The sequence below is a fragment of the Mixophyes fleayi genome, chromosome 4 (assembly GCF_038048845.1).
Source record: "Mixophyes fleayi isolate aMixFle1 chromosome 4, aMixFle1.hap1, whole genome shotgun sequence".
NCBI lineage: Eukaryota > Metazoa > Chordata > Amphibia > Anura > Limnodynastidae > Mixophyes > Mixophyes fleayi.
The window spans coordinates 14,099,438-14,122,031 of record NC_134405.1 but is presented as its reverse complement, the minus strand read 5'-3'; the positions used below and the strand labels follow the sequence as shown (position 1 = coordinate 14,122,031).

General features: G+C 44.4%; 1 pseudogene; it reads left to right on the top strand.

The window, feature by feature from the left end:
- The window catches only part of LOC142150421 (uncharacterized), an 81,983-nt pseudogene that overhangs the window by 7,878 nt on the left and 51,511 nt on the right, over window positions 1-22,594 (top strand).

Sequence of the window (22,594 nt, the reverse complement as noted above, 5' to 3'; positions counted from 1 at the left end):
GTGTAATTTGAAAATACATACAGTGTTCTCTGACAGGAAGTGAAAGAAATTCCCCTCGGTTTGGGAAATGATGGAATTTGAGTCCACCAGGTGACTGTCTCTGAGAAAGCCCAAGGCACTCCAAGCTCTGAATGTCTGTGAGTGCATGTGATATGAGATAGTGAATACAATGGATAAGTTCAGTGTGCGTGTCCTGAGGTTTTTCCATGTCTTTGTGGTTCGTTCAAACGTTGGGGGGTATAAGTGTCATGTCTTGTGTCCATTTGGTGTGGTAATAGAGTGTTTTTTTATATCTTCCCACTTCTTGGAATTGCTGTTTTAGTCCATTCCACTACTCTATTTTAAATGGTTGCATTTTAGTAATAGCCCTGAATCCAGGCGAGTTTGGACCCTCTTTTGATCCTACGCTTGTGTATGGGCACAGTCCAGTGCATTTCATTGTCCCTTGCATAAACTGCCAATACACCCTGTCAAACAACTTTTTGGCATCAATGGAAATTAACACAGTGGGGGTGTCTGTTACGGTATAATTATGTACTATGTCTATAATTTTAGGAATATCATGAGTCTCTCCCAGGTGCAAAGCCCACATGGTCAGAGTGGACAATGTCCCGGAGTATGTCTTTTAAGCGGTTTCCAAATCCATTTAACAAAACATTTTATATCAATATTAAACGTCATCTGTTGGTAAATGGAGATAACTTGAAAGAAGCTTATAAAGGTTTCTTTGCATGGGTCCCTCTTGAATCTTCCATCAAAATAGTATTTTTGCTCAGAGTTCACAAAGTAACCAAAATTTAAAAAGTAGAGTAAGAAATTCTGGCTTAATATTGTTTTTGTAAAACACAAATTATTCTAATTAAAAAATACACTTAAATAAAAATAAATGATTTACAAAACATGAAGGTACAGATATATTACCTTACAAGAGAGGAGAAGCAAATGAGCATCAAACAATCAGTCATCAGATGTTATTGCCCCCGGGATTTGCTGATAGATGAACCCATCAATATCTCCAAACTTTCAGGTAGGTGAAAAAATAAGAATTATCAGTACTTTACACTCCAAACCAACGCATTTCAACTGGAAATAAGTCTTTTTTAAGGTAAGTGGGAGTATGTCTTTTAACCTGTTTGCAATCCATTTAATAAAAAGTTTTATATTGACCTTCAATGAGATTGGTTGGTAACTGCAGGATTGAGAGTGGTCTTCTTTCTTTATGCGATGTGGGCCTCAGGAGATTGAGCGGAAAAGGGAGAGGTGTCATATATGTCATTGAAAGCTTGTAGGAGTTGCTGGGCTAGTTTTTATTTAAATGTCTTAGAATATGTGATCGTTGAGGGAATTCAATTGGATCGAGTTAGTCTAGGATATGTGTTTGGTCAGCAGGTTCATTTGCGGGTTGCTAGGCTCGAGATTGTTTTGAATAACATGCATGGAGTGAACTAGCTATGATCTCTGTAGTGTGATGGATTGTGCCCTGTTCAAGTGTATAAAAGTCATGTTGTGTTGGGCTCTAAGTGCTTTGGCCAATAACCTTCTAGGATTATTGCCCCAAGGATAGTATCTGATCTAACATTTCTGTAATGACAGTATAATATTGTCAGTAATTTGTTTAGGGCAGCTGTATCATTAGTCTATATGGGTTTGTTGAGAGATTCTTTTTGTGAATGTCTTTGTCAGGGTTTCTATTAGTAAGTTATTTTGTTTTGTGAGGAAGGCGCTAAGTTTTATACACTTCCCTAATAGGACACATTTTTGTGCCTTCCAAATAGTAGTTTTGTAAGTTGCATCATTGTCATTAAGGGAAATACACTCAAGTGGCTATCTGTAACTATCTGTAATTTGAATAAGGCTCTTGTTAAACTGCCAGTAATAATGCTTGGGGGTGGGATGAGTGTGTATCACATAGGTGGATAATTTGACACATGGTCCAACCATGTCACTTTGTCAGGCCGTTTGAGGAATGTAACAGAGCAAAACACTAACCGGTATTAGCACTACTGAACTAGTAGGTGCGGAGTCTAACGTACCCCTGGTGTTCACCATGGACCACCGCAAGGAGGTTTGGACTTCGCTGCACAGGGTACGCAGGTCGCGGTCCTATTAGCCAGTTGCCGGTGTAGTGTAGAAGGGTCAGACGGTCCGGGTCACACCAATCGGGAATATGTGGTACCAAGGGAAATCCAAAGGAGTAGTCGCCAAGCCGGGGTCGAAGTACAATGTGGGTCACTCAGATAGTGGGATAGTCGCCAAGCCGGGGTCACAACACGAAAGCAGGAACAGTAGAACTCACAGGAAACCAGGAACAAAAGAACCAGTAACACAGGTTAGTGGACCTGTTACTCTGGCACCCTAATGGCGCCAGAGTCAGGTTTAAATAATGGTCAGGAGGACTTGATTGGCAGGAACAGGAAGCGGCAATCAGCGGAGGCAGCGGCGTCCCGTTGCCTAGCAACGGGACAGAGGAAAGGGCGCATGCGCCCGACAGAAGGAGAACCCGGAAGGACTCCGGAGCACCAGCGGGGAGGTCAGACGTCCGTTCCCGGACTGACAGGGGAACAGCGGGAACGGCGTCTGACACACTTAACCCGTATGTGTTCATTTCAATAAGGCAAGGTGTCTGTGGCTCAAGAAGAAATAGTCTATTCTAGCATGTGTTCGGTGCACATGCAAGTAAGATATCATCTGCATATTGTTTTCTTTATGTGTCAGCCAGCTGGTGATTGTGTAGAGTGCACCTTACTTTTATGAATTCCATATAAAGGAATAGGGGAGCAATGTAACAGGGTAAACAACAAAACACAGAAACATCTAAATGAACCATGATCAATAGCTCCAAGGTGTATAAAATGAGAGGAGGGGGTTAATGATGCTCATTCGTCATTATGTTAAAAAACACAAACTGTATGAACTATAAACTCTTCCCTAACAAGTGTAGGACCATTGTAAAACAGTTTTTACTTTGTGTTATGTGAGTAGGTTTTATGACCCCCGTATCAATATGTAGCTTATTAAGAAGAAAAAAATGTTCAAATTAGTTTCTGATGGTGAATTGGGGCTAGATGGTGCCCTTTGTTCTCTCTTGTTGCAGCTAACAGTTTGTCCCTTTGTGAATAGGAGATAAGCCAGTCAGATAGATACTTTCTCTAGTATTAGGATTTCGCAAAGTGTATCCAAATGTTCAGGGTATATTGGACTTGTACACAGAGAAAATCCCCATTTGTATTTGATGTTTTTGTTCCTAAGAGTGTATAGTAGAGAATGGAGCCAGAATCTCTGTTGAAGCATATTCCAAGATAAAGCCTGATCGGCTTGGCCTATTTGGCTGTCAAAATCTCTTGGATGATACATCTAGCTATTTCCTCTTTTATGGTATAGTAGTGTAATCGATAGAATACATTACATGCTCTGTCTGACTGTAAGTCCCTTGGCAGCAGAGATCCCTGAACATAGCCAAAAAAAATGTAGTTTTCAGGGCTTTATTCCAGGATATTGAAGATTTATCTCAAGACATCTGCGAAAACCAGTGTATGGAATATCTTTAGGGATCCTCCTAATTCATAAATGATTGCACATGCCTCTATTATGCAGATCATGAAGGCATGTCTGAAATGAGTTTTTTGTTGTTTTTTTTTACTTTAAAATTTGTTATTGGATTCTGAAAAAATTTAAGGGGTACAGAAATAAAAAAGGGAGGAAGGGAAGGACAACAAAGACAAATGGGAAAAGGGGGTACATAGTGAGTACGGAACACAAACAATATACCAAAAGATACATGTTGTAACCAAAGAAAACACATCAAAACCTTTTCAATGTATTGTATCAGGCACAAAGATGGACATGGTGGCCCAGCATTATATCTTCCCAGGAACCAAAGGCTTACTCGATCAACCAATCTAACTCTTGAAATCTCCCGAAGGCTTAGCTCCAATGTTCTACTGTGGGTCTCGTACCAGTGCACCCTCTCCCTCAGTCACATGGATATGCCACGCCCGCCATTTCACCAATGGGGAGACAGCCGCCGTGGAATAAGGCACACCAAGAGTTTCCATTTCAAAATTTAAATTAATTTTAGAGATAACCTTTGCCAATGGAGGAGGGAGAGGCTGTTTCCACACCTGGGCAATCGCCACTCTAGTGGCTACAAAGATCTGCCCCATCACATATCTATCCCACTTCGGAATTGAAGCTGAGTAATGGTGTAGGAGAGGCAAATGAACTGGGTAGCCAAAAACCTTATTTAAGATCGTGAATACCTCATTCCACAGGGGCTGTATCACCGGACAGGCCCAAAATATATGGAGTATATCTCTGAACAATTACGCCAACATGTTGGGGGAGTGGAGGGCCACATTTTGTGTAACTTTTCTGGGGTGGCATACATTCTGTTAATAAGCTTTACTAACATTTCGGTGTGGTTGAAACACTTGGACATTTGAAAGGAATTAAAAAAAATACACTCCCAGTCTTTTCCTGAAAGCTCCAATCTGAGATCTGCTTCCCACTGGAGCTGCACTTTGCACTTGGGTGGATTCGCTTTCATTTGCAAAATATTATACCAACCAGTTATGCCTACTTTATTACTCCCTTTCAACAATTTAGAATAGTATAATGATGTGGGGGGAACAATTGGTCTATCCCTAAGTGGTGGAGATGCTAGCCAGTGCCTGACCTGCAAATACTTATAAAAATCCCCTCTAGGTAGTTGATAGAGATCGCAAAAGTGAGTAAAAGAGGAGAGTCTACCTTCTTCAAATAAGTGGCCCAGTGTCTGGATACCTCTGGCTGACCACCCCACCAGGTTCAAATCGGGAATCTGTTTAGCCACTGCCTGTATGGATATGTTAGCTGTGGGGCGAGTCATCCCCTCAGTATCCCTGCATAAACGGTCCCATGTTACTAAGGCATCTCTAGTGAGAATAGGTAGACTGTTGGCAGGGGGCCTCCAGTCTCTGGGCACCCACAAGAGATCCACCAGGGGAAAGTCAGGGTTGCAAGCGAGCTTCAGGTCCAGCCAAGGCTTCTCGCCTTTCGGAAGGTACCAATCCCTCACCTGGGACAGCAGACAAGCTTCATGGTAATTTCTCAAATTGGGAAGAGCCAAACCCCTTGGTTTCCCCCCCCCCCCCCCGGGTCATGCGTTGCATTGCCATACGAGGAGCCTTAGCTCTCCATATGTATGTCTTCATGAGTCCAGCTGTGGAGTAAGCTGTATACCCAGGTATGATAGCTCAGTAGTTTTCCATGCGTAATTAAATTTATCTTTCAAACTCTCAATAGGGATATTAATTGAAAGAGCCTCTGTCTTAGAAGTGTTAAGCTTATAAAGGGATGCCCTGCTAAATTGAGAAAGGATATTATGGATTGCTGGCAACGAGGTCTCCGACTCTGTGACAAATAGCATAACATCGTCAGCAAACACGCATTATTTGTGTGCCACTCCTCCTGACACCACACCTCCACAGTCCCGCTCCAAGCTCACCCGTGCCGCCAATGGCTCTATCGCTAGAAGGTAGATAAGGGGGGACAGAGGGCAGCCCTGCCGAGTACCATTAAAAATGCAGAAGTTTGAGGACAGAAACCCATCACTGAATACCCTCGCAGACGGGTTAGAACATAGGGCTAGTATGGCTTTCATGATATCTCCCCTAAATCTAAATTGTTCGAGAACTTTTATCATATAGGGCCAGTGGAGTCTATCGAACGCTTTTTCAGCGTCTAGAGAAAGTAAGAGCATAGCCTCCTTAGTTTTGTGGGACTGTTCTATAAGATGAAATATACGCGTCTAGTTATCCGGGGCCTGTCTGCCTGTAACAAAACCCACTTGGTCCGGATGTATTAGTTTAGGTATAACAGAGGACAGTCTATTAGCAATAAGTTTCGTAAAGATCTTGACGTCTGTATTTAAGAGGGCTATAGGTCCATAGTTCTTACAATCGAAGGGATCTTTCCCAGGTTTAGGGATTACTATAATATGAGATTCCAACATCTCGGGAGGGAAACTCCCCAGGTAAGCGCCGGCATTGTACAGTTGCTCTAGAACGGGTACCAAGTCTGTCTGAAAGGAGCTATAAAATTTGTTGATGTATCCATCCGAGCCTGGCACCTTACCCCTGGGGAGCTGTTTAATCACTTGCCTGATTTCTTCCTGGGACCATGGGGCGTTCAATACTTCTCTAGTAAGAGGGTCTATGGAGGGGAGAGGATGTCCCTCTAAGAAGGAGGAAATATCTGTCGGATATGTTGGATAGTGGGAAGATGGGTTAGCCCACAAATTGTATAAGCCTGCATAGAAAGACGCAAAAATGTCTGCTATCCTTTTTGGGTTGGAACATTTGGATCCTTTGAGATTCACAATGGCCTTGATCCGTTTGCGAGCCTGCACTCCCCATAGCTTCCTTGCCAACAGCCTCCCTGCCTTGTTTCCTGCCTTATAAAACTTTTGCCGCAGTTTTGCTAAAGCATTAAAAGTACGGTTCATGAGTCATTTTTGCAGCTCAGCCCCCAGGGCTCTAGAAGGGTTTTTTTGTTCCTAGTTTCCAAAAGTTTAAGCTTAGATTCTAACTCTGTCTGCTGGTGGAGATTTGCTCTGCACAATCTAGCAGCCACTTGAATTATCGTCCCCCTAACTACCGCTTTTAGAGCACACCAATATGTAAAGATAGAGGTATCCTTAGGATCATTAGTTTGTGTATAGGAATGAAAAGACTCTGTAATTGCCAGCTTAACTTCCAAAGAAGACAGTATGTGGGCCGGTAGACACCATGGCCTTAACGGAGGGGGCGAGCTGCTAAGCTTCCATGCCCAGACTACAGGGGCATGGTCCAACCATGTCATGGGAAGGATTTTAGCACTGTGAGTGTTCTGTAATGTCCACTTATCCGAAAGGATAAGGTCGATTCGGGAATATATATTATGTACCGATGAAAAGAAAGTATAGTCTCTTTCGCTAGGGTTAACAACCATCCATACATTATGCAAGCCATATTCTGCCAGGAGTCTACCAAAGGCCAGTGAGGGTTGAGCAGGGCATGAATAGGGCAATGTATTGGGCTTAGATCAGGGGTGTCCAACCTTTTAGCTTCCCTGGGCCACATTGGAAGACGACGAGTTGGTTTGGGCCGCACTTAAAATACACTAACACTAATGATAGCTGATCATCCAAAAAAACATAGAAAACATAGTTAACATATTAAACTTACTTGGAAATGAAGTTAGTAAGAGTTAGGAAACCTGTTGCAGAATCATGATTAAAGCAGTAGTCCCATTACCAGCTGCAATTTAACTTACCTGCATCTGCCCCTTAGTGGGGTTCGGGGAATTAAATGCCAAACTTTTTTTTCCTCTCTTTCTGCACCCATGAATCATCTTTTTATTGACCAGTTTGAAATGGTCACCGATATAGGTAGCATCAGGAGGACTAATAGAAATCTACAGAGATTTAAAGATAGGGTGGCGGGAAAAATGGCTCATGGAGCAGCCTCCGATGAGGGTAACAGTGGGTGATAATTTCACCCTACTCAGCACTGCACATTTAAAATGGTTTAAAATATTAAAAATACAATCATCTCTTAATATTAATATTAGATACATACAGAGAACACAGCTAGTTCATAATTGCATGGTGCAGAAAGTCCAAATTCAGAGTAACAACAATAAGATACTGGATAATCTTTCACTGCTGCTGATAGTTCGCGTGGGTGACTCCTCGGTGCTGCGCTACGCAATGGATGTCGGGTGTGATGACGTCACCCCCGACATTCACTGCGAGCGCCACACGGAGGAGGAGACCAGGGAGGGAGCCGGAGCGCCAGCTGACGTGACCGCAAGATAAGTATTTTCTTTTTTTTTTTTTGCAGGATATTTTTTTCATTAACAGCGCTGCCCCCTTGCCACAACCACTGGGCCACATTTGCAGGCGGGTTGGGCCGCATGCGGACCCGGGTTGGACAACCCTGGCTTAGATGATCTATCAAGTCTCAGATCTACCACTAGGTTAAAATCTCCCATTATGATTACCCTATGTCGTTTAACTCTATCGATTAGAGCCAGAGTGGATTTCATAAACGCTATCTGTCTAGAATTGGGGGCATATAATGACACCAGGGTGACCCAGTTTCCTTCCATTTGGCCAATAACTATCAAGAACCGTTCTTATCTTCTACTTTGAAGGAGAATTAGAAGGGACATTTGGAATTAAGCAATATCGCCACTCCGCCCTTTTTATGGTGGCCATTAGCCGTATAACAATTAGGATAATGGTGGTTTCTAAGAGCTGGGGGGGGCATTAGCTGCAAAGTGGGTTTCCTGTAGGGCCATGATATCCGCCCTGGCTTAATGAAAGGAGGTTAGTGCCATTCTCCGCTTGTTAGGGAGTTTAGGCCCTTAGCGTTCAATGATAGAAACTTAACCATCTTAAAGTGGTAGGAACCAGATATGACTTAAGTGTAGGGCAACAGGCTTGATGCGAACAAGCGGGTCTTGGATTGTACATTTAAAAACATACATAGCACTAAAAATGTTGTGTTCCATGGGAAAAGGGGAGGTAACCAAAATAGGAAGGAATGTGAGGGGTCTATGACTCTCCTCTAGGGGAGGGATACAAAAATAACCCTATATATAAGGTTAAAGCTTTTGCCGGAATGGACAGAAACTGGCAAAATACTTCGTGCGTGGTGCATGGCCAAGGCCCCTCTACACCACCACCAGCATGCAAATTCTCAAAAACCAAAACACAAATAAACTAGAATAAACCAGAGTATAGAACATGAATAGATACTTGTAGATATAAAACCTTATCGAACTATTACACTGACAGCAAACTAGTCTGACCTAAGTATGACTCTATAGTAAGCGTTTGACAACATGTCATAAGATGAGACCAGGAAACTGGAGAGCCTAACCCTGCATGACTCAATACCCAGCAGGCTGGTAACCTCATTTCAACTTGTGTGATATATGCTGACCCAACCTTTCCCCTCTGAAATGTGTCTCTCCAGGGTATCTTTGAGTGAAAGATAAATATATACATACATCAACCAGGTTGTGTCACCCAAACCCTCCAGCCGTAGTACCCGAACCACCTCTCCCTGGATTCCGCTGGTATGATGAGAGGACCTGCTTAGGAACAGAGAAGGAGGGGAAGGGGAGAAAATGTAGGAACGTCAAAGCACAAAACATTTAAACAACCAATAAGAGCAGCCATAGACTTTCCCCATATGGTCCACAAGTCCTGGATAGAGCAGAGGATCAAAACTTGACTTGGTACGCAGAGGTCCATGCTTGCATTTTTCCATGACCATGTCCCAGAGGTAGGGTGAGAGACGAGAGGTGAATAATTGTAAGTTACAGGGCAAAGGCCTTAGTGCTTTGCAGACTGCTGACCAAGTGGGAAGTCTGTCAGAACCAAAAACAACTGCAACTTGTAGATTGTAAGACCCAGGCTCACATATTAAGATGTCTCCCCTTGAGTTGCTGAACCTCTCTGTTTAGACCATTCCTCAGGAATATGGGCTCTGGGTTTGGGGTCAGGCTGTTGGGTCTGAAGACTCCAGGATGCTTGGAGCTTAGTTTCCTCCTCTACTGAGGATATGACATGCAAAACACTATTTCTGTGGACTAAAAGCTTTACTGGAAAGCCCCATCTGTATGGAATAGTGTTCTCTCTCAAAAGCTTTGTTACTGGAAGAAATGAGCAACGTCTTGCGACTGTAGCTTGGGAAAGGTTCGGGAACAGCTGGAGTCCCTGTTAAAGGTCCTGAGGCATCCGTTTCTCTTGCTGCCCGTAGTATACGTTCCTTGATGTGGAAGAAGTGGACACGTAGTAAGGTATCCCTGGGAAGGGCATCAGATATGTTTCTAGCAAGTGGTGAATACGGTCAAGAAGCAGATCCTGTGTAGAGGCTGTGGGTAAGAGCTTCTCGAACAGATTAGTAGCGAAAGAGTAGAGATCCACGTTAGAAACATGTTCTGGGATTCCCCGAATCTTTATGTGCTGAATACGGAGCTCTCAGGGGGCCATAACCCTCTGGTCTTCCCGGGCACATTCCCAGTATCCGCTCCCGCCAACCAGGCCACCGCTCACCAGATGGGCTTTCTTGGGCCAAAAGGCTCTCCGCCAGTCAAGGGTAATGTTCCTCTTGCTGTAGCACCGAAGATAGGGCACGCCAAAGATTTATAAATGCAGATGGCTGCCGATTTTAGAGCCAGAGGTGGAGAGCAGCCAAAAAATCCATCCAGCTCAGATGGCTGCCAGGCCACGCCCCGTCTTCCTGAGTTTTACTTTAGTGTGGTAAGCATGGAAGCCAATTGAAAGATTTCCAATCTGAAGGCTTCCTGGAGATCTTATTTAAGCTCCTTTTTGAAAGATCCTGGAGAGATGGGTGTGGAAGCATTTCACCAAATTCTGCGTTTTATGGTGGGGTGGTTGACGAGACCATTGACTCTTGGCAAGGCACCTCTATCTGTATAGAAGGAGAGAGTTATCCAGTTGTGATGAAGAAGGTGGTGAATCCAGGGTTGGTGTAATGAAGTGGCACATGCTAAGCTTGGAGGAAGTTACAGTGATTCTTGTAGACCCCTTTTTCAATTGGTCCTGTTTATTTCTCATTGCAGTCAGCTAAAATTGCAAAATTTCGAGGATGTAGAATGTGACTATCTGCATTTTCAAATATATTGGCAATCGAACAAGGTCCCCCCATTTTGACAGGGGTGGTAGTTGTTCTATTTGGTGGTTGCGTATGATATGTTGCGCAGCAGCCTCATTGAACTGAGAGAGACATTGAAGCAGTATGTAGTGTGACTCTCCAGTTAGAGGTGAGTACTTGTTTTTAAAATGACAATAAAATAAATTTGATTGTCACAAGTTGGCAGCAGAGACACTTATATGGAGTGTGGCTGTATAATACATTATCTAATTGAAATTGCAGCTTGACAGTGCCATGTCAATACAGAATGTGTCAAAATGGGGGCGGATGCCTTAATCAGTATTAATTTCACTTCTCCGGGTGATTGCTTCACTCATGCTTTGCATTGTCCCAGGGAGCTGTGCAGGTGGTTTGACGTCAGGATCATGCTCCCATTGAGTCTATAGCAAGGATATTTGGCCCTAGAGAGATGTGGCATTGGTCCCTTGTAATCACGGCTGCCATTAGTCTGTGTGGCTATATCTTCCACTGTGTTCTCTGAGGAACCCAACCACAGACTTCAGAGGCTATTGGAAGGGAATGGGGAAGGAGTCACTAATACTCTAAAATATAGTAGCAAGACCACCATAGGTCCAGAAGGCTGTGTCCGCTTGCTTCTGCTGTCAATCCATGCCCCCGCATTAGAGAAGCTAATCATCCATTGCTGAATGTGCTCTCTCTCAAGCACTATGTATTTGCTTGCATGTGAAAGGATTTTATCTTGCAGGGTAATGTATGAAAGTAAGGTTCAGTGGGTGGAGCCGGTACATTTTCAGGATCCCTCTCGGTTTACCTGGTGGATACAGGTTTTTTTTTGCATTTTACACATGCTTAGAAAGGGCAGAGTCTTCTTGTAGCTTCCAGACACAATACAGAAAATGGGCACAAATACACTTGAATAAAAAATAAAATACTGTGAAACACATTAAATAACAATGTCCTCTCACTCATGTTTTAAGGGAAAAAGAAAAAAGTGGGTTGAGAAAGCAACCAGAGAAGAACAGGAGTCACAAGCGAAGGTAAAACTATAAAAAACCTTGTGGCTCCAACAGTCAATAAGGCCCTCTTTGCGCTCTTACTTCCAAAAGCAACAATTGACCAAAGCCCTGTGTCACCTGAAAGCAGAAAGTCAGCACATAAATTATGATAGCAGAGAAGGCCTCACATACCTCTTGAAAGCTTTTGACTGTTGGATGCATTATATTGATGTGCCATCTACAGCTGCGGACATGGCCGCCCTTATCTGAAATGAATGCGTGCCATCTACACCCATTAAGTCTAAAGTCTGTTTAAACTCAACACTTTTCTGCCAGGCTGACCAATACATCCTCAGGGTGGTAGGGGCAAGAGTCGGCTCTGCCAAGCTACCTATGACGGCTAGACAATCTGTCAGATGAAACAGTACAGGGAGAACTATTGAGTGCTGGGGCGCGTGCCAAGGCCCTAAATTTATCACAGAATCTTTGCGACAAGGCGTCAACTAGCCTGTTATCAACACCCGCTGTCAGGATTCCCAATATGAAAACCACTGAGAGAGTGTAAGTGAAACAAAGTGGTTTATTATTACACAGGTTAGGGATGCAATAAATGGGCAGCACCGTGGCCTAGTGGTTAGCACTTGTGCTTCGCAGCACTGGGGTCATGAGTTCGATTCCCGACCATGGCCTTATCTGTGTAGAGTTTGTATGTTCTCCCTGTGTTTGTGTGGGTTTCCTCCGGGTGCTCCGGTTTCCTCCCACACTCCAAAAAAAAAACATACTGGTAGGTTAATTGGCTGCTATCAAAAATTGACCCTAGTCTCTACCTGTTCTCTGTACAGCGCTGCGGAATTAGTGGCTCTATATAAATAAATGATGATGATGGTAAGGCATCAAATACAAGTCAGCAGAGTATGGCAGTTATAGTAAGAATTACTTAGGAAGCCACAGATGAAGGGGATGGTCAATTGTAATATAGTCCAAAGAGGCAGGGCTGTGAAGCTGCAGAACCTACAGGTGTCAGGATACCTGGTTTACTCGGGAGGCACGAGTGTCAGAACTGCAGGTTACTTGGACTTGAACCGGATGAGTCACAAGTGTCAGGACTGCAGGTTACTTGGACTCGAGGCACCGTATGAGTCACAAATGTCAGGACTGCAGGTTACTTGGACTCGAGGCACTGGATGAGTCACAAGTGTAAGGACTGCAATTTATTCAAGAGACACCAGGCACCGGGTAAGTCAGGTAGCAGATCTCCAGGTAAATTGGGAGGCACGATGTACCAGATGATGATCATCAAGCTGAGAAAGTGTAATGTCTGCAGGGTGGAGTACTGGAGGTCCAAATAGGCAGACAGCCAGGAGACTGTATCAGACACAGAACAACTGCAGACACAGGATCTGGATTGTGTAGGTGCAATGTTGCTAGTGGTGCAATGGAATGCATACACAGTAAAGCAGGAGGGTCAAACAAGCCAGGGATCAAAGCCACATGGTCCACGATACCAGGGAGAAGGCAGAAGAAAAGTCACAACAAAGCTGGGTCTGAATTATAAGATGAGGTTCAAAACGAGGAGCCAAGCAAAGGTTCCAGGAAATCAATCAGGATACATTCACAGAAAACCCAGCAGCAGTAAAGGCAACAGATGAACTGGCAAAGGCTGCTGGGACATGTAGGCTTTTATAGGCTAGGGGCAGGTGCTAAGCATCCTGGAGTAACTAGTTTAGCTCTGGCAGGTAGGAGAGCAGTCCAAGAACCACAATGGCCCCTTTGGTGGAACAGTGGTACTGCAAACTGGATATATAAATAAAGGCAAAAGTCCAAGGGCCTCCCAACATTCCAGTATCCATTCCAAGCAGCAACTGAACTAAAGACACCAGGAGCCAGAGGTGGTGAAAGTAACAAGACAGGTAGGTTGAAAGCAGGACAGTCTGCCAACTGTCCTGAATCTGGTGGGGAAGTCCCGAATTTTGGTGACTGTCTCGTTAATGAGATTTGGTCCGACTACAAGGACAGTTGGGAGGTATGTCCCGCTTCACACTGTACTGCTTGTGAAGGCAGAGCTGCGTGCAACTAACAGTATTGCACACAGTATTGCCTGTGTATTTGTCTAACATTTGTCTAAAATGATAGCCATGTTACATAATAGAAGCTCCCTGTCTTAAATACCTCAGGACCCAAAGGGTTAATCCAGCTCTGGTTAGCAGGAGGGAGCAGATAGATGCTCCCAGTCCCTGGATAGGACACAGACTGCAGAGCAAGCCGAGGAGCTCTAAGTCTCAAAAGATTTGGTAATCTTGTGAGACTAAGAGCTTCCCTGCTCACTCTACAGGAAGTCCCAGTCCGGCCCTGGTACCCCCCGTACCCCCCTGTTGGCGGCCCTGCAAATCAGTAATGCTATTAGGTACACTAGGTGTGGTACATTAGATATTAAAATAGAAAATAGAGACATGCTGGGTTTTGAATTCTCTATACGCAGCTAGAAAATTGCAAAAGGCAGCCTGAGATCTGTACAATAGATAAAGCCTTTGACACCGTGGACCACCCCCTCCTGCTGCAAACTCTTATCTCTCTCAGCCTCTTTGGTCCATGCCTGGTTCGCCTCATACCTCGCTAATCGCTCCTTCTCTGTATCCATGTCTGGTTCTTCCTCCCGCAGGGCTCTGTTCTTGACCCTCTTGTCACAACTTGAGTATTTGCTTACTGGTTTTGGCACTACTCACCAAAGAGGCGCGGAGTCTAACGTGTTCCAGGTATTCACCAGGAACCCCCGCAAGAGAGTATGGTCTTAGCTGCGGGAGACACGCAGGTCACGGTCCTCAGAGGGAGCAACCAGTGAAGCGGTAAGATGAAAACGGTGTCAAGCAGGCCGGTTCAGAAACGAGAGAATCAGGATATGCCACAGGGAAAATCCAAAGCCGTAGTTAGGAGTAGCCGGGTCCGGGGTCAGAAGCGCAGGAGAGGATAGTCAACAACCCGGGTTCAGTACAAAGGAATATCAGAAGTAGAATGGTCAGCAAGCCGGGTTCAGTACACAGGAATATCAGAAGTAGAGTGGTCAGCAAGCCGGGTAATTCACAGAGAAGAAGGATGACACAGGAACGCTGGAGCTAGGTGGGACCTATTACTCTGGCACTCTCCTAGTGCCAGAGTGATCCTTAAATAGTGCTGCCTTTAATTAGCTGAACACCACCGCCAGATTTACTGGAGAGCGTTCCGTTGCCTAGCAATGGAACGTGAACGCCGACCCCGACTAGCAACTGGGCGCTCAGCGGCAGTAGCAGGCGTCCGTTCCTGTGCGACGGACACAGCACGGGGACGGCGCCTGACAGTACCCCCTCCTCTACTTTGTTGGATAGATCTTTGGTCCAAGAACTGTTTCAATAGTCATGGGGCGTGAAGATCCTCTTTAGCCACCCATGATCTCTCTTCTGGACCGAAGCCCTTCCAATGGACTAAGAATTGATGTCGTCCGTGGAGGACACGGGAGTCCAGGATGCGGCTTACTTCAAATTCCTCACTATTGGTAGTCCGTACAGGAGCTGGATAATGAGGCAAGCGATGAAACTTATTGAGTATAAGTGGTTTCAGAAGAGAGACGTGAAACACATTATGGATTTTCAGGGAGGGAGGTAACCGAAGTCTGTAGGTAACCGGGTTGATAACATGTATTACTGGGAGGAAGGTCAGTGATGAAATCCATGGATATGCTTTGCCAAGGAATATCTGGAGTAGGAAGTGGTTGAAGAAGACCTGGTGGAGCCAATCTGGGGTTTTTACAACGAGCACACGTGGCTCATGAGGCCACAAATTTCTGTATGTCAGCATGCAAGGCCGGCCACCAATATTTTTGACGAAGAAATTCGTAGGTTTTCTTCACCCCGGCGTGTCCTGCCAGCTTGGAAGAATGTGCCCACCGTAGAGCTTTGACTCGTAGCTTAGGTTCCAAGAAAGAGCAACCCCTAGGAGGTGTTTTGGGGGAGGTTCTGGTAAGGGCGATAACTTTGGTAGGTGTTAGGATTGGCAGTGGCTTCAGAGATGCGCAGAAATCAGTGTTATCAAAAGATCGAGACAAGGCGTCCGCTCGGATGTTCTTGGACCCAGAATGGTAAGTTAAAATAATATCAAAACGTGCAAAGAATGATGCCCATCGAGCTTGGCGTGAGTTGAGGCACCGAGCTTCACTGATATAAAGCAAGTTCTTATGGTCAGTTAAAACTGTTACTGGATGACAGGACCCTTCTAAGAGATGTCGCCACTCCTCCAAAGCGGCCTTGATAGCAAGCAACTCTTTGTCGCCAATACCATAATTTTTCTCATGCGGCAAGAATCTTTTAGAGAAAAATCCGCAGGGAAGATGAGTACCAAGTTCGGATCTTTGGAAAAGCACTGCTCCAATACCTATTGCAGACGCATCAACTTCCAGAAAAAAGGGTTCTAATTGATTCGGTTGAGAAAGAACTGGTGCAGACGAGAAGGCTTGTTTTAGGGAATCAAACGCCTTCAAGGCATCGGTAGACCATTCTCTGGGATTGGATGATTTCCGGGTCAGAGCGGTTATTGGGGCTATGATTGAGGAGAACCCCTTAACAAACTGTCTGTAATAGTTGGCGAACCCAACAAATCTTTGAATGGCCTTGGTGCCTTGAGGAAGAGGCCAACTTTTAATAGCGGAAACCTTCTTAGGATCCATGCGTAGTCCTGATCCTGAAACAATGTACCCTAGAAAAGGGAGTTGCTCAACTTCGAAGATACACTTCTCTAATTTGCAGAAGAGTTGATTAGCTCGTAGTCGAGATAAAAATTCTTTGACATGAAGACGATGGGAGGAAATATCTCGGGAGAAAATCAGGATGTCGTCCAGATAGACAACTACAGAATGATATAATAGGTCTTGAAAAATCTCATTTACAAAGGACTGAAAGACAGCGGGGGCGTTACTAAGCCCGAAGGGCATAACTAGATATTCGAAATGTCCGTCCCGCGTGTTGAACGCTGTCTTCCACTCGTCCCCTTGGCGAATTCGTACTAAGTTATATGACCCTCGGAGATCCAATTCCGCTGATTCAGTCAAAAATATCCATAATAAGGGGCAGAGGGTAACGATTTTTAATGGTAATTTTATTTAGTTGCCTATAATCAATGCAGGGGTGTAGAGATCCGTCTTTTTTCTTGACGACAAAGAACCTTGCTCCGGCCGGAGAGGAAGATTTTCTGATAAACCCTCGGGCTAGGTTTTCAGAGATATATTGAGACATGGCCTGGGTTTCTGGCAGAGACAGGAGATAAGTCCTACCACGAGGAATCTGTTTTCCCGATATTAAATCAATTGGACAGTCCAAAGGGCGATGAGGTGGAAGAATCTCTGATTTTTGCTTGGAAAAGACGTCCTTAAAAGTTAGATAGACCGAGGGTAATGTGGATGTCTCCGAATTGGTTTGAGTAAGGCAAACGTTTGTTATGTGCGTATTGTCGCTAACCAATAACGATTGTCGAACCTCGATTTGTGTTTCCAACGCACAAAGATTTATTCGCAGATAGTAGAATAATATGTTCAAGCGAATTGATAATAAATACAGCCGTTACTTATCGCAGGCGCTCTGGATCCAATGTGCAGTCATTCAATCCTGAAGTCTGGGGACAAGATGTCTGAACACTAGATGTGAAGCTGCTGCTTATATACACACACAGAAATACAGTAATACAATGAAGATGGTATAGCTTGCATCTATTGGTCCAGGTCTCAGGAAGGTCCAAGGGGTTGTCAATCATTGGCTAGTTCATCCTAAGGAATCCAAAGGAGGGGGTCACCTCTCCAGGGGGTATGCTCGGCTCTTCCCGCCAAGATTCCTTAGTCTTAAGTAGTTCATAATTCCCTATCGTTCATAACTTGTGTATGCACTCAGCCATTCCTTCGCAGAGTGAACCAAACAGTAGGAAATGTTAAGAGGTTTATTATGATACCACTCATGATATGATTCCTTCAACCTGTTCCGTATATTTCACTAATATGCATGTAATTTTAATATAACACATAAACACTACTATATTTCGACATAACTGACTATGTGTTGCAACTACCATTAATGTGTACTATTTTATAAGTATGCGTGTTTGTGCGAATGTATGGTAAAAGACCAATTACTGTTGCTGCCACGTGTAGTGGATGCGTACGCCCTTTCACGCCGTAGCGTGCCCTTGTACGCCGTAGCGTACCGTACGCATCTTTTCAGACAAAGACAACCAAGTTTGCTCGACTTTAATTGAAATGACTTTATCCAATTTGCTGACTTCGACAGCTCCACCCTTTGATAGTGTAATAAACTATCACCCAATCACCGTTTCAAATTCAGGATTATACAATACTTCTTCACAGACCATGATCTCGGTATCTGGTACCACCCTTTCAGTCTCTTTCTCAGTGTTACTCCTATGAGACCGTTTTCCACACTTCAACACAGTAGGAACACATTTGACAACTAAACCAATTGCTAAGATGACACCCAGTATAAGGAGAAGGAGCTTACCTACACTAGCAACCATTTCCTGTACCCACTCCCCCAGACCGGAGAACCATTTCACAGGGTTTAACCACGAGAACCAACCCGCCACCTTTTCCCCGACCTCATATAACAAAGAATTATGGCTCTTTCGAAATTCCCATTTCAGCTGCAAAATTTCATCCATCTTCCGGTCTATAACCTCTTTAGGGTCATCCGTATTATTAGTGATGTACGTGCAACATTTGACACCGAACTGGGTGGCCAGTGTCACACAGTACCCACCAGTAATAGAGGTGAGATAATTTAGTACCAGTCTATGTTGCACCAACTCCTTCTTGTACGCTTGTAGCTCCCTTCCAGTATACCTGAAAGTGTCATCATACACCTCGGTGATATTATCTATTAATTTAGCTAGGTCTTGGATATATTTAAAGTTTGTTTCCCGAGCGGTCCTGGTGAGATCTAGAGCAACCATAACTTGGAAACCAGCAGTTTCACTAATCAATTTTGTAGCTATGGGTTCCTCACCAGGAATCATATTTCTCTTGCCACGGTGTTCATACTGTGTGTGTATGTATGGTGGTGATGTAGTCTTGTGAATACCAACCATTTCTTCATGAGTAATAGTCATGATTTCAGGAACCAGTTTAGCTAAGAAACACAAGCCCTTGGAACTCAGAGTCACCCAGGAATAAGCTTTCCTTCCACAAACAAAATACACATCATCAGGGAGAACATAGGGAACAGTATGCCCATGAATTATATCACACAGTTTTGATAAAACTACCCATGCCTAGTGTCTCCATTTGCTCTAGACACGTGTCGGCATTAATGACATTTTTACATTTATCTGTAGAGACTTTTCCAATGGATACCTTCTTATGTTTGGTTATACGCCCTAATTTGTGACTTCCATCAACATTCCTGCCTAGTAGTGACCTTGTGAGTCTCCCTCTAAAATGAGTGTGGCGAGCCATTGTCTGATCTGATAGGTCAGCCTCCCAATTCTCCAGGCGCTTTTCATGAGATATATTTAGGCACAGCAAAGATCTGCCTATTGAGTATTGTCGAAGCGTCAGACTAGGGGACCTAGTGTTATTGTACCTCCCACCCCTCAATTTGAGTACTTCAGATATGTTTAGAGGGAATGGCACTAGTCCTATATTATTCTGCCCTTGCGGCACGTGAGAGCACACCCAACACTCGGTCTGGTTTAGCACCTTACCCACCAGGGAGTGATAATCCTCCAAAGGACGCCCGCCTATATTCAGAGTACTGGGGGACTGGCATCGTTGGATGCATCTCTCTTCAACTAGGGAGTCGCAGAACTTGCAGATACAATACTCATCAGACAATAGCCCCTCACACTGCCTCAGAGTTCCTGAGCTAGCAGACCTTTTCATAACCCCCGGACCAAGTTTCATAATGGGCTGCTCTGAGTATCCTAATAACTTTTCCTCTGCCTCCATCTCATCCGTATCACTACCAGAACTCTCCTCCGTCCTCCATCCTCCTTCACAAAAATAGAATGTCCTAGAAAGAGTAAAAACAAGGAAAATCCTGGAACAAAAGAAAAACAAAAACCGCCACTCCATCGCTGGAAAGATAGTTCTGGGGCAACGTCTCTGGTTCAGGTGTCTCGACTGCAGGCTTTAGGTCTCCCGGAACAGACTCACAAGTGACAGATCTATGTCGTCGGTCTTAGTTTTATCTTGCACTTTCTCCGGATTATGGACTCTCCTGCAGTGGGTGGAATGGACCCAAGTGTCTCTCTCTGCAACCTTCAGTGATGTAGTACTGGTCAGCAGCACTTGGTACGGGCCTTCCCAACGGTCTGTTAAACAACCTGAACGTAAGAAATTGCGGATCATAACATAGTCTCCAGGTTCAACATCATGACAGTTCGTTTCTGGCATACCAGGTGACAGCATTTTTAGTTTTTGTTGTTGTTGCTTTAGCTGTCTACTCATTCTTATAAGATATTGTATAGTCACTTCATTATTACACTTCAAGTCATCTTGTGGACTCACGATCAAATGAGGTTGTCGTCCGAACAGTATCTCAAAGGGGGACAGATTAAGAGGAGGTCTAGGAGTGGTCCGAATGCTATGGAGGACCAATGGCAAAGCCTCTGGCCATGCCAACCCAGTTTCAGCCATTACCTTACCAAGCTTGTTCTTTATAGTACCATTTACTCTCTCCACCTTACCACTGGCTTGTGGTCGGTACGGGGTGTGAAGTCTGCTACCGATTCCCATGAGTTTACACATATTTTGGAAGATCTCACCAGTAAAATGGGTACCCCTATCACTTTCAATGATTCTAGGGATACCGAACCTACACACAAAGTCTTGTACAATTTTCTTTGCAGTGAACACAGCAGTATTAGTGGCTGCCGGATATGCTTCTACCCAACCGGAAAACACATCAATACACACGAACACATACTTTAGATTCCTGCACGGTGGTAATTGGATATAGTCAATTTGTATTACCTGAAAAGGTCCGTCTGTAGGAGGGATGTGGGATGGCTCAGTTGGAATAGTTTTCCCAACATTTTTCCTCAAACAAGTAAGACATGACATTGCTTTCTTACCAGCCTGAGAGGAAAATCCGGGAGCACACCAGTATGCTCTCACCAGTTTGCACATACCTTCTTTACCCAGGTGAGTCAGACCGTGTGCTGCTTCAGCCAGGCTTGGATAGTATGTTCGGGGAGCTACAGGCTTACCTTGTCCATCCCTCCAGAGTCCTGAGGACTCTTGACCACATCCCTTCGCCTTCCAGACCGCCTTTTCCTGCAGGGAACACAAATCTTCCATTTCAATTAATTTCTGCATGTCTAATGTCTGAAAAACCATCATAGTCTCGGTCGATACAGTCATAGGTTGCCCTGCTGCCCATTAAGCAGCTTCGTCTGCCCTGTTGTTGCCCAATGACACTGGGTCTTCTTCAAAGGTATGGGCTTTGCACTTTATGTTGGCTACTGTTCTAGGTAACTGTATCGCTGTCAGAAGTCCTTTTATGTGTTGTGAATGGTTCAGTTTATAATACTTTTGTGAATATATTTGTATTACTGGTGTTAAAGTGACAATTGGAAGCCAATGCATAAACAACATTATATATTTGTGACTCCTTCCACCTTCCAGATTTCTTTTCTCCCCATTTGGAACATTCTGATGTAAAAATATATTATATGTTGATTCCTATCATCTATTTGGTAGGAGTCCTAACATACATATTTTGAAGGAGTTTATTTTTTTTCTATGTACCATTAAAATGTTTATATTTTAAACAAACTACATGAGAATAGTTTTTTTTATCTTTGTTATATGTTGCTAGAGACTTGTTGTGATTCCTAGTAAACTCAGGAAGCGGCCATGGAAGTATAATACAAATGTCTTTATTCCGGCAAAATATATAAGCAAAGATTCAGTTCAAGGAACATGCAGGTTTTCATAACCAGGTATAACTCCCAACATAAATAGGAACAGGTGTGGCAGGAAGGTACACAGAAATACAGGTTCCAGTGAATGCAAATATAGTTAAAATGCAGGGATAAGAGTGGTGAGTTACCCAATGCCAGGAGAAACTGCAAGAGTCTGTCCAGGGAAACAAACAGAGTCCAGGCAAAGAACAGGTTCACAAGCAAACTTGCATAGTCCGGTTATCAGGCCGAGGTCTAGGTGTCAGGCGCCGTCTCCGCACTGACACTTGGTGCAGGAGACGGACGCCTGCACCTTCCAAGCAACCACGTCCTGTTGCCTAGCAGCGGGACGCTATCTCTGCTCACCTGTCTGCAGCCAGCATGTTTTACCGCCAAAATCTCCCTAACCCTATCAGGAGGCACCTTAGGGTATATAAAGCAGCCTCTGACACATGTTTAGTGCCAGAGTATTTGGTCTTCAGCCTTCCTCCAGCGTTTGTTCCTGTGTTGCTGTTATTTGGATTCTGATCCCGGCTTGTTCCTGACTTCTCCTTGGTTCCCGATTCTGGCTTAGACTGATATTTGGTATTGACCCGGCTTCCTGACCATTCTCCTGCTTCTGATTTGGCTATATCCGTTCCTCTGGTTTTGACCCGGCTTGCTGACTACTCTTCCATCCTGCATCCTGGTGGGCTCTCACCGCTGCCTCAATTGGTACCTTGCCAGCTGACTGATACTGAGGGCCGCGACCTGCACGTCCCTTGCAGCGAAGTCCATACCTCCTTGCGGGGGTTCCTGGTGAAAACCAGGGGCGTGTTAGACTCCGCGCCTCAGTACTCAGTAGCGCCAACTGCTGGCAGGTATCATCAATTCCACCCACCTAGTGATTCTGACACTAGGGCAACGAGAGGTCAAGCAGTATCTATTATTCAGGCAAAGTTCAGGGTCACGAGCAGAGAAGCATAAACGGTAAACAGGCCAAGGTCACATCGGGAGATC